At 41.6% G+C, this 15,947-nt stretch overlaps 1 protein-coding gene across 2 annotated transcripts in view; it reads left to right on the top strand.

The window, feature by feature from the left end:
- The window catches only part of CHRM2 (cholinergic receptor muscarinic 2), an 88,163-nt gene that overhangs the window by 1,174 nt on the left and 71,042 nt on the right, over positions 1 to 15,947 (top strand). The window lies entirely within an intron of this gene.

Raw genomic sequence — 15,947 nt, 5'->3', positions numbered from 1 at the left:
TCTGGGCTTTCCCCAGCTCATTTCCGGCCCCGCTTCCCCGCAGGCTTCGCTCCCCGGACAGGAAGCAGCGTGCTGCGGGAGAGGATGCTCCAGGGCCGGGTCGGGCTCGTCCCTCTGTCCCGGTCCGGCTGGGGACCCGGCGGGGCTGTGTCGGTCCCGGCGGGGCTGTGTCGGTCCCGGCGGGGCTGTGTCGGTCCCGGCCGTGCCTCCGGGCTCTCTTTCCTTCGGCCCGTGCCGCCACCACAGGGTGCTTGCGGCCAGGTCGAGCGGGTTGGTACTTTGAGAGGGAGCTCAGATCAAACCGTGGGAGAAAAATTGCCTGCCAGAAACAGCCCTGGGGCATCGGGGTCCTGGTGCAGCCCCGCAGTGAGGCCGTATCGGAGGCTCTGAAGGGTCGAAGTGCTTTCTGCTTCTTCTCGGGCAAAAGGCGATTCTGGCCATCCCTCCCAGCTAGGGCACTTCTCCTGGCTTTGCACCTTCCCACCCGCCTGCCCCGTGCCGTGCTTGGCGGCTGTCCCAGCACCCAGGGTGATGGGGAAAGGCAGGCTGGGAGCTCCTCTGCTCGTGCCCCTGCATGGCAGCCCAGCCGGAGGGCCCCGATGCCAGGTGCTCCTGGAGGCAGGAGCTGCCAGCTCCGAGGGGAGGCTGTCAGGGCTTGTAACTCATCCCCACTAGCCCATGGGTGAGTCCTTAACCCTTCGCTGGGTGAAGGACAGGGGACTCTTCTTCCCACCCCTGTAAGATTGTTTATTCCTACTGTTTTCATTCACTGAAGTTCCTTTTAGGGCAAGGAGAGGGCTTTATTTCCAGCTGGAAGTTCTTGCTGCAAATCTAGCCAGAATGACATCTATCAACCAGTGTGTTGGCACACACTGGCTTGTCCTTCTCCCTTAAGGAAGATATTCTCTTTGCAGAAGGAAAAAGGCAAGGTCAAAACAGGAAGGTCTAACCTCTGCCTGGCAGCCTGTTCTTGCAGCTGTTTGGGGGATATACAAAATCCAGAAACCATAAAAAAAACAATAAGGAAGGTGAATACAGGAGAGCAGAAGTATGCATGCTGTCTGCCTTTATAGTATTGCATCACTTGCAATCACAGCCCCTGTCTGAATACACACCAGGTTTGATTGTGTGGCTTATGACACCAGCCGCTCTCGGTGACTCATCTATAAACCTCTCTAAGCTACACAGAATACACTTCCTCTTTCCTTTAGGATCTCTTGGAGTGTAAGTTTGGTTGAACTTCTCCTCTGCAGGACCCCTGGACTGTTTGCTTTTGCACCAGGAGAGTGAGAAGTGCAGTAATCTCACTGGTCTGTTGAGCGTGTGCCCCACTGAGCTGCCCTCTCCGTTCCTTCCCTCCGCACTCTGTGATTTCTGCACTGCAGTCCACTGGGGAACAAGGCACAGTACAAGGTGGATGCGGGGGTGGGGGGGGGTGGGGGGTGGGGGGATGTCCCCAACTTGCTTTGGATAGAGGGAAAAATTATAAAAAGGAGAGGTCATTCTTTTCTCCCATCCAAACCCAGGATTTTGAGAAGTATCCTCTACCCAAATGTTTGTAACTCTGCATCTGGGCAGAGCTCAGGGAGACCTGGACCATGTGTGATCAACAATGTCCTGAGGAGATGGAAGGGACAGCAGGCTGTCTGTGCTCTGTTGTCATCCAGGATGGAGACCCAGACACTGGAAGGAGGAAACTGAGGCCGTCAGTTAAGAACAGCATCTATAAACAAAACTAATTTTTTCCTCTTAGGTGTTCAGTCCAGTGTCCACTGTCACTTCGGTTGTCACTGCTGGGCTGAATCCCTGTGTGTGCATGTGATGGTTCTCAGCTACTCAAAATGCTTGGCTGTTTCAGCCCATTTGGTGTCTCATTCAAAAGTCTTTTGAGGACACATACTATGAAATCCCTCACTGTTGTTAATATAATCCCAGGAGGTTACTTTGTCCCACTTCACTCCTGTCACCCACTCACCCGTTCACCCAGCTTTCCCTTCTTCACTAATATCATGACCTACATGCAAAAGACGTACTCTCTGGTCCTGTTTCCATAGCAATACAGCATGGGGAACTCAGGCATGCCAGTAATAATGAAACCAATTCCCTTTCTGTGAAATCAAGACCTCTTTGAAAATCGAGCTCAGTTTAAGGCGAAGTAGGAAGCGGCGGAGGGCTGGATTTCCAGCTCGAAGCCCAGATCTCCGCGCCCTCTAGTGCCGGAGGCAGGCGAGGATGCGCGTCCCCGGGCACCAGGGACGTGAAACTTCATAGCCAACTACAGCAGAGGAGAGAAGCAAGCGGTATGAGAAAAGGACATTCTTCCATTCTTCCCAGTGTCTGTTGCCAGTCAGATCTTCCCTCTTCTAAAGCCCAAGCTGAAACAAAAACAAAAACAAACAAAAAAAAAAAAACAACTACCAAACAAACAAACAAACAAAAAAAAAGGCAGAAGGTGTTCAGCTGATTCAAATTATCCTAGACTGGTCACTCGGAGGTTTTGGCTTGGGTGGGTTAAACTGTGGAGTAAAATGTGGGAAGAAATTGGAGCTGGGAAACCCAGACTATGTCTGACCATTTTTTCAGATATTTTGGATCTCTCTGGCTTTGAGCTTCGCAGCTTGAAGCAACTCTCAGCTAATTTAGAGAGATTTGAAGGCACAGAAGAGGATTACTCACTTGTGAAACTGCTGCCCTGACCTTCTACTGGCTGTTTAGGTGGGTGGGTGGAATAGGCAACAGTAATCAGCCTAAGGAAAGCTGAAGGGGCTTAGATCCGGCTCATATGAATGACAGGGATAACTTTTTCACAAATGCTTGTAGCCTTAAATCTTAAAAAGCTTAAATTGTATGCTGGTATTTAACGTATGGTAGCATGAAATTGTGTGGTAGCATTTCAAGCCCTGTTAAACCCATCTTAGAGATTCCCATCTCCAAGAACCGGGCTGCAGAAAGAACCAAGCACTGAGGTCTCCTGTAGACAAACAAGACTCCACGCACACCACTGATCCATCTTTTCCTACATTTTGGCAAAGGTAGCTTTCAGTTTTGCCAGGGTCTTTTGCCAGCTTTTCCTGTGTCAGAGCTGCCCAAAAAATACAGTTCCCTACTCGCTTGTCCACATCCCATCAGCCGACTGCCAAACACCTGTGCCTAGCAGATTGCATTCCCTAGCTCAAAATATTAATCAAGGAGGGATCCCTTGCTGACTTATCCCACTGCCTTCCTACATTTCGCTGATTGAAGTGGGCAGAATTAAAAGTTGAGACCACTCCTGAAGTTGCATTAAAGGGTTGCCTCCTTTTCCCATACACTCTGAGCTCACTGCTATGTAAAAATGCTTTGGGCTGTGGAGCTGCCCGTCGTTTTGGACTGCCGGTCCTACCTTAGAAGCTATACTGCTACCTATGTCTAACACCATCTATTCCCCACAGAGAGGGTTCTACGTCAGCAGGTCTTCCAAAGAATATCTCTCATATAACACAATCTGAAGTCCCCAGAGGGTAGGACAGGATGAAGGGAGTATCTTCTCATTTCTCTCAGGCACTTTCTAAGGAACGCTTGCCAATGCCACTGAGATGTGCAATGGGATTTCTGTATCCCACGTGCTTCATGTATTCGTTTTTAAGGATATGATATAGATTAAATGAAACAAACCACATTTAGGGCCAGCTGCTTTGCTCAGAGTCTTCTGCGTGTTTTCTGTTTGACAAGATGATTCTCTGATTCCCGTCACTCCAGTATTTCTTGAAACTCCATGGGCTAGATTCTCATCTTAATTACATTCTTTCAAATCAGGGGTGCCTCCAGTGATTTTAATTGCGTCTGGTTTATTCTGGTGCAATTGAGCTCAGAATTTGACTTTCACAGAAACATAGTAAGTGTTGTAATTAGAATATGCCAGTGTTTTGACAACTGTTCATGGAACAGCTCTGTTTCATCAGACTGTGCTGAAAGGGAAATGCAATGTGATAATGGGCATTGGGAATAGCACGGGGCACCTCTTGTAGTGATGGCAATAAAGATCTCTGTGAGCAGCCACAACATAAATAGGCAAGAAATTCTGTAAATCAGCATTTCCCAGGGTTTCCCTCAAGCTCTCAGAAAAGCTCTGAGTAAACTGTGGGCATGTGTGGGTTTTATTAGTTTTTTGGCTGCTTGTGTTTTTGGTTTGGTGTTTGGTTTTGTTTGGGGGTTTTTGGCTTTTTTTGAGAGTGGTGTAATGAGACAAAAATATCTCCATAGGTCTTTCTTCTGAGTCATTGTCAAAATTAGTGATGGAAACCAAGGTGATAAAATAAACCTAGTAATTTAAAAGAATTTTCTTGCTTAGTGATTTCTCTGGCTCAGGATTTTCAGGTAGCCTGAATATATAAAGATCTCTTCATTTCTGTGCAGATAGGATGATATTCAAACATGAAGATTAGATCCTTCTCTTTTATAATCCATTCCACCTCGTGAGAAACAAAAAATTTGCAAAAACTACACAAGGGGAAGTATTAGGTTTCTGAAATAGCCCGTAGTGTTTTTCTAGATTCCTGAGAATTTTTCTCTCAGTTTTGCAATGAATTACTGATGTCTATTTTAAACTCATCTATCTCATGTTCCGTCAATTAGAAAGCAGAGCAGTCAGATATTGAAAATTATTCATGACTTTGTTCATGAGTAATGGCAACAAGCTTATTCCGCTATTATTTCTGAAATCCTTTAAAGCAAGCCAGTGACCAATGATTTATTCATGAAAATATTCACACATTTCAAAAGTTTCATGAATGTTATCATGAATAATTAACAGAATTTGTGATATTTGTTCTCATTGCTCATTATTTTCCTATTCAAAAAGGAATCAGTCATCCACTTACAGAGCATTAGAACATAATGATTATAGCATTGGATCAGACAGGTGTTTTGTCTCATATTGTAGAGTGTTTCTATCAATGCTGGTTACCAAAAAGGCAGGTGTAGTGAACGCTGCCCTAGATATCTGCACTACCCTCAGATAAAAGGTTTTTATACCCATCAGCTGGGGTTTGTTCACTAGCTAGAGATCTTTTCCAAATGACAAAAAGATCTCCTCGTTTCCCTCCCCAAAAGAAAACCTCTACTGATTTTAGCCAAGCTTCAGATGTTCTCACTGGCCAGATAAACAACTAATCCGGTTTTGCCTCCCAGTAAGTTCAGTACCTTAGTGATAGCACGTAGCAGGGAATTCAGTAGGTTCATTAAATATTTTCCATGGAAAATCATACTCCAGACTACCTTTGATCTATTTAAATTAGTTGTCTTTCAGTGTTACTGATACCTCTCTCCTATATGACATGAAAAGACCAACGAGAACAGCCAGTTCATTGTATAAGAGCCATTCATTTACGCCACCACAAGAGAAGAAAAGAGCAATAAAATCATTTCCATTTTAACACCTCTTACTCCTCCCATGCTAATGAAAGTTTAGGTTTGTCTATTTGGTTTGGACTTTTTTATTTCTGATTGCGGCTGTAATAGAGCAGAATAGGGTTGTTCACTTTAATGCCATAATGAGTGGCCACAGCTGGCTTAGAACCCAGAAAGGCTTTCAAATATTTCACTCCACCTGTGATTTTTCTGCTTCAGCCAATGTTAATTTCCATTAGCGGTCCAAATGTCAGGTTCTCCCAACTTAATTAACATGAAGTACTTGAAAAGAAAATCCTCATTCTCTTTTTCTATGAACAATAATTTCAGTAAAGAAATTCTAAGTTCTTGGGCAAGCTGTAATCTTTTACTGTGAAAAAGATTATTCATGTGTAGCTTCTGTTTTCCCTTTCTTAACCACCTTCCACCTTGTAATAATAATCTACCTATTCTATCACAACTTAAATTTGTCAAAGAATTTAATACAGTATATAAATACTTATATATGTAGACTTGTCAGGTTGTTTTTCTTGGTCATTTAGCTTGAAGCTTCAAAGAATATTTATCAGACAACTCTATTTTTTAAAAAAGCCAGGATTTTTTATCCTCTCCTATATGTAAATCTAGTTTTTGTTGGTTTCAATCAATTAAGGTCGAAGTGAAACAAAGTTTTTTAGTATGTAACACCTAAGATTAATCCTGTGACTGTCCTAGAGATAGGTATGCTTGTTGGTACCCTCCTGTCCTTCTGCAGCATATCTGACTTCAGAGACAACTTGCGTATTTTTGCTATCAGTGCAGCCACTTCAATTTCAAATGCTTTCCAAATCCTTGCATACGTAACCATGAGGTCCTTTTGATATGCTGCTGTTTAGTTTATCAGTTTGTTCCAATGTTTCCCCTTTCAGTGTTTCACATTCTGACAGCTCATGAGCTTTCTTGTCTTGAAAAAAAAGTAGATCTAACATGGATAATGGCACAGCATAATTAGCACAGAAGATTTAACAAAAAAAAATAATTCAGAACCTCTGCAAAGTCCTTTTCCTCACTAATTATTCCAAATCGTCCCTTGATGTGCGGCAGATCCCACTGCTTCCCTCCTAAACTGGGTGAATTTAAGACCTTTGAGAAATGTCCTGCAGTTCCCCCTCTGCACACACCCCCACAAGCTCTTGGTAGTTTGTGCATCCTTGGCCCTCTTCATTTATGACTGACATTTTGTTTGTGTTTTATTTTAACTCCCTCCCTTAGCCATGGCCTTCACCAGAGGTGAAGTGTCATTTCCTCAAACCTGATTGCTTGGCTCCAACAACTCCTTGGACCTTAACATTTCACAATAACTTTTTTCCAGTCTTGCCTTCCAGTTAGCGTTCCGCATGACTTCATTGAATCAGAAACTGTGTGTTGAAATATCTGTTGTTTTGAATCCTTGGATTTTTACTTTCTTTCTCTTTCGTTCTTTGGAATTTTTTTTTTAATTTATTTTATTTCTGCCTTCAGAACTTTTTAAGCAGTTCACTATTATAATCAGTTTGTCTCACGCTCTTAGTATAGTAATAAGTTTATTATTTTTCAGTGTTTTGACTGTATCTCGTCTTCAGCTATTTAGTTAAGAGCACCTACTCTTATGTTCTCTACTTATTCTAGAAATCACTTAGGAATTGATGGGGTTTTTAAATCATTTTGTACCAATTGACTTACCAACACACAGGTGGGTGAACTCAGCAACGGTTACCATTTTATTAGACTTTCATACCTCTTTGATCTCTCTCCATAATAACTTATTGAATATCTCAGACATTTCCTGGACTAAGGCTGCTAGTGCTTTGTGCAAGAATCAGGGCTGAATTAGAGAGGATATTTTTTCACTTAACACACTGGACTGAGACCAAGCTGACCACACATAAGCTCCTGACCGTATCACCAACCTGCTGCCTGTTTTTTTCCATATTGCAATGGCCTAACACAAAGTCTACAGAGGTCAGAGACCAACTCTTGCTACCTTGGGTAGGCTTTGGCTCGGCATTCTGAGGAAGAGACAGTAATTCGTCCTGGTCTCATGACAGTGCTGTAGGGATTTGCTTCCCATAGATTGTCAGATAGTGAGGTTCATCAGTGGTGCTGCCAAATGAAAAATAGAACAGACAAACTCCATCCACAGGGTTTTTCTTTGCACTGGAGTGTTGGAAAAGTCAGCCTTTAGGAGATGATTACTGGGAAAGTTTCTGTTCAGAAAAGGAGGATAAGATAAAATGTTCAGGATCCCTCAAACAAAAAGGCACTGAAGCTGCAACTGCTCCAGATCTTGGTGAGAAGTAAAAGAGATGTTTTCTCTGCCGTTGCTTTTCCATGCTTAGGCTAAGCATAAACTGATCTCAGACCCATTACTGGCATCTTTCACCCACACTAATTTCACTTTTCTAGCAGTGTATATTCAGCTGCTGAAAGCTGTCAGAGCACGAGTGACATGAAAGGAGAGGCCATCACCAAAGAAAGTGCTATATTTAACCTGGCAATGTCATGCCTTCTCAGTATGACCTTGAGCCCTAGCAGTGAGAATTTAAACAGGCAATCTTGGTTGTGAAGTTTCTTCCTTTAGCCAAACAAAGAAGGCTCTTAAATATGAGGCAAAGCAGTGAAGAAGGAAGGTAAAATAAGTTACCCTTTGCTTTTGACTTTTGTGATAGTCAGCACACTTAACTGCCACTAGAACGGAAGAATACATGAAGGGCTCACTGTTAAATTCTCATTTAAAATGTCTGTTTGATGTCTGCTAGTCATTTTTGCAATCTGAGCCACTGGGAGTAAATGGAGGGATTTTTACTGGAAGGTTTTGACTCAGAAGCAGTTTCCTGCAAGGAATATCCTACTGTTATTCATTAATTTGCTGTGTGCTTCAGTAAAGGGGGAAAAAAACCCAGAAGTATACAATTAGAAAAAAAGTAAGGAAAGAAAAAAGAAAGAAGATGAACAAAAGCAATTGTTATGTTTTGTCTGAAGAAAGTCTGTAACTCTCTCCCTCCCTTTCTTTAGCAGAGTGAGACTGTTTATCTCCTACTTTGAAGCACAGGGGAATGCAAAATATCAGGTTTTAAAAAAGCCCAGATAAATCAAGCACTGCCATCCTTTCTGAATGACAGATTTGACAATTAATATTTCACATTATTGTCTTTAACTCCTCTTAAATATCAAAGTGGGGTGTGGAAATGACACATAGCTAAAAAGATGAGGATTAATTTTCTTGCTAGTACTTTTAGAAAGTAGTGACAGAGGCTGAATTCCTGGTTTCACCACATATTGCTGACATGGCCTTGGACAAACTCAGTAACCTCCTGTACCTCAGCTTTTAACATGAAAATAGTTTAAAATAATATTTTCATTCTCACAAGCTTTGTCTGCTCTTCCTGTTTAGATTTTAAAGCACTTGGCAGCATTTCTGGAACAGTCAGCACTAAGCTTACCCTTAAACTTCCCTTAATTTGGGCATCCATAGAAAGAAACGAACGATATATTATCTTTCAAATATTCAGTTGCTTTTTATTCCATGTGCAAATTACTTCATAACATGGGCCTCTGGAGGGTAAAAGCCTTTCCACTGCCCCTGGGTGTTGCTGACAGAGGCAGCTATACATGGGATGGTATCCCAATTTATGCTGGGGTGGTACCACTGTGTGTGCCTGTTCCCTTTGCCTGCTCACTGCTGCCACACACTTCCAAGAGAGAAAAGTGGGAAGTCTGACTTAGGGAGAGTTGTTTTTGCACTCAGAGTCATCGGGTGAGCCCTCTTCTTTGGACAATGCTTTACTTTCGGCCTAAAAAGATTTACTTTTTCTGCTCACCGGACGTTTTTTATCCTTCTTGGCTAGGTTTTTACTAAAATTAAAACTGCTACCAGACTCTTTGAAAAGCTGTCCTGAGGGAAAGGCAGGTGCAAAGCTGCAGAGAGAAAACCCCAAAAGCACTTAGCCCCACAAACCAGTGACAGCAGTATTTATCCAGTTTGGGAAGATGTGACAAGGTGATATATTGGCAGCCTAGAAATCAAGTGTGCTGCTCTTCAGGGAAAGTCATTGGGTCTGGCTGCTGTGGACAAAAGGTGCAGTTTCTAAAGACTCAGTCCCACTGAAGACTGAATCACCTTTTCCTGGGGCACAGGCACACTGGTCATTCTCTCTCAAAGGGGATCTTCTGGCAATCAGCATACCTTATGATGCTATGACTTGAATGAGAATGAGCCCCTTGCCATCCCTACACCTTTTTTTGTCCACTATTTAAGAGCTGAAACATCAAGTTACCTCAGTGCAGCTCAGTAGACACAACCAGCTGAAGGTGCCTTGATTTTGTGCTAAGGATGACAGCATAACAAATGCCTACAAGAGCAAAGGAAAAATGCATCCTCTGCATTTTCTGATATTCTTTGGATGCTATGTTCAGGTTGAGTCAGCTGGGAGGCTCAGAGACTTCTGATTGCACATCTTAGTGGGTGAAAAGTTCTCAATTTAATTTTTATTCCAGTTTGAGTTGATGGAGCAAACAAAAAGGTCTTCAGCCCTTTCCTTCGAGGCATGGGGAAGCTGTGTTAATGTTAAACCTATTTCCTAGCCCTCTGGCAGTGGTGTTATTGCAATACAACAAAAAGTACAAGGAAAGAAGCCCAGGAGAACGCTCACTTTTTTTTTCTTTAATAATTTATTTATTTCACAAGAATAACTCCAGATCAACATTTTATTCATTGCATTTTATTATTGTTTCTTAAACAATTAAACAAAATTAAAAGCACAACGACCAGAAAGGAAGAAATTTTTTGCAGCTGAACACACAGAAAAGAGATGATAACTAAATAAAGAGGAATCATTTGCTTTTTTTGAAGGTCTACTATGACCTCATTGTTAGGGAGAACACCAACATACTTTTGCTGTGCTGACAAACACCCTCATCTCCTCAGCCTCCTGTGCTGTGCCATGAAGCCAGTTCCTGCACTGCAGCAGTAAGGAGTAATTATCACTCTTTCCTGTGTAATGATTAGTTATTGTACAGGCCACCTAGAAGCCTTCTGTGGTTGTCATGCCAATTCTCACCCCCACTCTTCTTTAACCCACTCTTCTTTGCTGCAATGGTCAGCCACAAGTGGGGTTTGGGGGGCATTCAGGCTGTGCACAGCCCCTCCTGATTTCACAGCATCCTGGACACTAAAAGAGCACACAGGATCACCGAGTCAGTGCAGACAGGGTTTTCAAAGGCTGTTGTCTCTTGCTCAGCCTGTCTCTTGCTCCTGCCATGATGTGAGAGGATTAGAATGTGTGCTGAGTGCCAGACCTCTTGCTGCTCTGCAGCAAACCACTCTGGGTGCTTAAAGTGCAGCCTCAGAAGGAGCCTAATCCAAGCCTTGTCAGCTGGCAGCACGTTTTCTCTGACACCAGGGCTTGACAAGTTGGGGCTTGATGGGCGTTTATGAGGCAGGCATGAAAGCAGGGGGAGAGGTGCTAAAAGAAGACAGCACCTCAGAACTCAGATGCACTTCTTTGCTCTGGTAGGAGCCAAGGTGTGTTTCCAGTTCCCTCTCAGTGCTGCTGCTGCTAAGATGTCAGTTCTTCTTAGTGGTTGAATTGATTAGCTGGAAGTAAGAACATCACTGTCTTTGCTTTAAAGCGGTGGGCACATCCCACCAGGGAAAAGGTAGAAGGACTTCGTGTTGTCTGATCTTCCACCATTCCTTAAACTCTGAATTGAATTGCACAGTGAGGAAAATGAGAGCTGATCTTTGCTTAGATAAGCATTCTCGGGCAAATTAACATAACAGTGACATAGCTATTTGTGTTTCTATAGGAAATTATGTACATGTCATCCCAGCTAGGGTGCAGTCCTGAACGCTGAATGGTGCAGGAGCAGAACCAGCTCCCTCAGCTCAGGAATATCTGGGATTTGGTACAATACCTACTTTTATTTTATTTTATTTTATTTTATTTTATTTTATTTTATTTTATTTTATTTTATTTTATTTTATTTTATTTTATTTTATTTTATTTTATTTTATTTTATTCTCTTGCTGCTTGCTGAAATTACTACCTACAGTCTCTCAAGGGCAAAAGAAAAAAAAGTTCTGAAAAAACCCTCCATGTTCTCCACAACAGAGTACATTCAGTTGCTCTTATCATTATTTATACACGGATGATTATGCTATCTTCCACACAGTGAGGAACGAAAGGATTAATTGGGTAAATAATCTGAAAATCAAATACTTCTTTCCTTGATGTTTTTTAAAAGAATAGATTTTGCCAAAGCTGTCCCACGTTTATTTATTTATTTTTTTAATAATCTGTTATTACTTTAATTAAACATCTAACTGAAAGAGAGCAACATTTATACAAAAACAAGTTACAGATTTATTATAATATGGAAAGCAGCGCTCTGGTTTGGATTGGGAGAAGAGAGAGGAAACTTTCTCTCTTTGGTCTACATCCAGCAAATTGAAAACAGAGAACTCTTCCATTCAGTTTGCTTTTTCCACTCCTCCATCCTCCTCCTCCTGCCACCATGCACTTCTCATCACTCTTTTCAATGACACAGCCTTGTCATTCACAAAATGACTTCATCTGCTGTTTGAGTCAATGAGTTATGATCATGTATCCAGCCCCATTCACACACAGAGCCGCTGATTTTCTTGGTTTTGCACATTCACTGCAGGAGCACGTTGCTGTTTAGTGCAGTTTGCAGTCTGTCCCTTCCGTGGGGCTGTCTGGCTGTTATCTCTGCCCTCTCAGCCTAAGGAAGAGAGGCCAGGACACAAAAAGTTGTTGGGCTTGTGAAAAAAATTTTGTCTTCCCAATAGCCTCAAAGAGGGTTGTGTGGGTTTTTCTGAGAAGAGACATTCCCTCAGTCACTGGTCTCATCAGTCACTGGTCTCATCAGACAGCTGATGCTTGCTTTTGCTTTCAGATCACTGAAAATAAAATGACCTATGCTGAACAATTGTCATTAATTTGTCCACTGGATATTTCCCCCCTATATTTTAAATTGTACATCTGCAAGTGTGCTGGCTAAGCTTCACAGTCTGATTAATAGTTTCAATTATTATGTCAAGGCCAAGAGATTCTTTTAAGCTTTTCACATTCAGTATTGAGAACTTGGTATTTTTGTGTGTGACTGTTCACTTAACACATGTGAATCAGCTTCCCACCTCTAAATTAATGACCTGATACCTATAGTCAGAAGCTGAAGGTGCTCTAGACAGGTTGGACAACAACTTTTGCTCCCTTCTGCTCTAAGAAGGGCTCAAGAACAGCACAGCTGAAGGGGGAGATCAGAAATCAGAAGTATCTTGGAGAAAGGACAAAACCAAAGGCATGGGCTGTTTAGCAGGGGCTGTATTTATTTTTCCTTTCCCCACAGCAGATAATTATTGCAAATCACTGGTGGCTGACTCCGTACCTCAGCCTGTTCTTCATCACATCTTGCAAGAGGACCTTTTGGTTCGATACCTATGAACATAACACTGATAAGTTATGGTTTAACATTATTTTGCATCATCTACTTGTCTTTTTAAAGACAAGTGCCTTTAAGGAGATATTAAACTACAGGTCTACACTGTAATAGTAGAACTCCCTTTGGGCAAGTTTTCCTTGAATACACCAGGACTGCTTCCACAAAAGACAGAAACTCTGCTGCATCTCCTTCATCCTGGAAGTGGCACAGAGTTCAGTCCACTCCAAAAGTGCAAACCTGTTTGGCTGTGCGTGTCCCAAGCTAAAATGTGAGACCTTAAGATAGACTTGGCTTCCCTGGGAGTTAATTTCTGTCTCATGGTGTCCTTCACTTCAGCATTGGCTGCTCCATCATCCCCTTTCTTGAAAACTTTGCAAGAACCTGCAAAGCAAGCAAAGAGATTCCTCTCTTATGATATTACTGCTGCTTTAGCACTGCCTTTTTTTATACTACCTGCTGTCTCTTCAGCTCACTTTAGGATTGAGGCAACTGCTCTTTTATTCACTTTGGGAGGTATTTCACCACTGAACAAACACCCCAGAAATGTTTGTCACATCAACTGCTGCATACTGTGAGTGATAGTTCCTGGATCTGGCACAAAATACTAAAGGAATGAAATAGTATCTAGTCTGAGAAAAGACTGCAAAAACCTTTAGTTAGCTTTTCACCCACATTTGTTAGCATCTCCTCTTTTACACATAAAACCTGTTCACACATGCTGAAAATACAGGGCAGCACATTTGGAAGTGTTTGCAAGGTATATTTTACTCAGTGACTTCCTTACTGCTAGGCAGCAGAATATAGTCAGTTGCTGAACTAAGGAATGTAATACATTTCTAAGAAGTATTGGCCAATCATGTGGCTCTCAAATATGATTAAAATTACTAGTGGTATCAGACCTTACATGCCTGGTTTTACATTGATTACTGTGTTCAGAGAGGTATCCTTCCACTTAGTAAAAGGCTGCTGATTATTGAGCAAAGTGCATGATTTTCAAAGAATTAAATATAAATAATTATTATATTATTTTATTATGGAAATATTTATTTACTACATATTGCATTATTATTATTATTATTATTATTATTATTATTATTATTATTATTATTATTATTATTATTATTATTATTATTATTATTTTATGCCAATTTGTGATTGCTGTACTCTTGAATAGGGGCATCAGTGATGTCTGCTTACTTGGAGATTCTTATGTTTCAAAAATGCCTCAAAGCCATAAAAGAATGACCAAAAAGAGCATGGGAGACTCACAGGCCCCCCTGTAAATAGACAGACAAGTGTGATAACTGACAGGGTTAGATAAATTCTATTTGAGACGTCACTTCTAAAGAGTCTGTTCTTCATTTGTTGCACTTTGTTAGCAAAGCAGAGCTTCTAGAAATCTATTTCAATGCATCAGAGTAAACAAAGGCAGCAGAAAGAATAAATGTGTTCTGTCTAGTCTCATGCTGATGCCAAGGGGCCAGAACCCAGATGTCCTGACCCTGAGTTCAGCACCATGCTCTTATTATTGGACTATAATTTTACATGGAGATTTCTTTCTTTCTTTTTCTTTTATTTTTTTCCCAGTGTGTTGGGGGGCGGTGGTACATTGTATTTGTTCACATCAGCCAAGACTGAAGAAAAAAATATTATGTATAATTACAGAGCAAGGCAGGCTCATACGTCACCCATCAGCATTGTCTAATCTCTGGCATTATTCTCTGTTCTTACTCACCCTCATGTCACTGCTGCCTCTCTTTCCACCTCGAAGGCTTAACTCCTCCTTCCTCTGACAGGATGTACAATAGCCAGAGCAGTATAAATCAAAGCCTAGAATCAGGAGAATTAGAACAGATTGGAAGTGCCAGTTCCTCAAGAAGGAAAAGAACGAAACGAGACGGCAGGAGATCAGAAGAGTGATTGCAGCTTCATTACAAGGGCCATTCTACCGTCACTACAGGTTATTGCCTGTCACAAACTGTTTTTATTTTCCAGCTCCTGACTGGTGGAGATCTCCATCTGAAATAAATGCCAGCTATCCACTTACTTTATAAATCTCCTTGCCGGGCTCATATTAAATATTTACTTGTCATCGTGTTTTTCAAGTAAAATCTGATTTTATACTTTTGGTATCTTTATTGCAAAGCAGCAGTAAAGAGGTTGAGAATTACAGAGGAGCTCTTACAGGTCCATGCTGCAGTGGGACTGAAAGGGTATGAACTCAGGCAGATCATAAGGCAGGATAAACTGTCATGAGGCTTCCGTGCAGTGCACTCAACATAAACTGCTTCCTTAAGCAGGTCTGGGCATTAATCATACAAGTGGTCAAAATACTGAAACACTGAATTTTTAAAGCTTTCTTTTATTAATTTACTTACCAGTTAAAAAAAAAAAAAAAAAAAAAAAAAAAGAAGGAAACATCGAACCATCCAAAAAAAAAAACCAAACCCAAAAACCCCCAAACTTATTCTGTAACACCAGGTTAAAACAGAAGGGTTTCAACAGCATGTCATTGGGAGTTTCAGCTTTCAAGAGAGCAGTGAAAAATGCCTGGAGCAGAAAGAGGTAAAGATGGTTTCTGCCTGAATGCTGGATCTTTCTTTGATGAGTGTTTTTGTTGAGAGCAGGTCTCCATACTGACTTTTCTGCGGTGGAGGTAGAAATAATCTCTTTAGGATAAAGATTTTTTTTTATTATTTTACGATTTATTTGTAAAATAATAACTGATCTTTTTGTTAGCAACATTTATAATTGTTAGACCTCCTATTTACATCCAGCACAGCACGCCTAGCTTTGTGACCAATACTGCAAACATTGCTCAAGTTACCTCCAAACGCAACCTCTATAAAACAAACTCGTGGGCTGGCTTATTCTCCCCATGCTCTGCAAACAGCAAGCAGCTTGGGTTTATATTTTTTGAGTGGTTGTCATCTCTAAAGCAGCCTCTGTGTCCTTAGCCTGAGGCTGAGTGGGTGTTCTTCTCCTGCTGACACTTTGACACTCTCACTCTCACAAGTGGTCCCTCCGAAGAAGTTAGGAGATTTGGATGAGTAACAGGCATTTGTTTGAGCCAGAAC

The sequence above is a fragment of the Chamaea fasciata genome, unplaced genomic scaffold (genome assembly GCF_029207755.1).
Source record: "Chamaea fasciata isolate MVZ Bird 193981 ecotype frontalis unplaced genomic scaffold, bChaFas1.0.hap1 SCAF_5, whole genome shotgun sequence".
NCBI lineage: Eukaryota > Metazoa > Chordata > Aves > Passeriformes > Sylviidae > Chamaea > Chamaea fasciata.
Note: the sequence above shows the minus strand (reverse complement) of the source record. Positions and strands in the feature narration are given on the sequence as shown.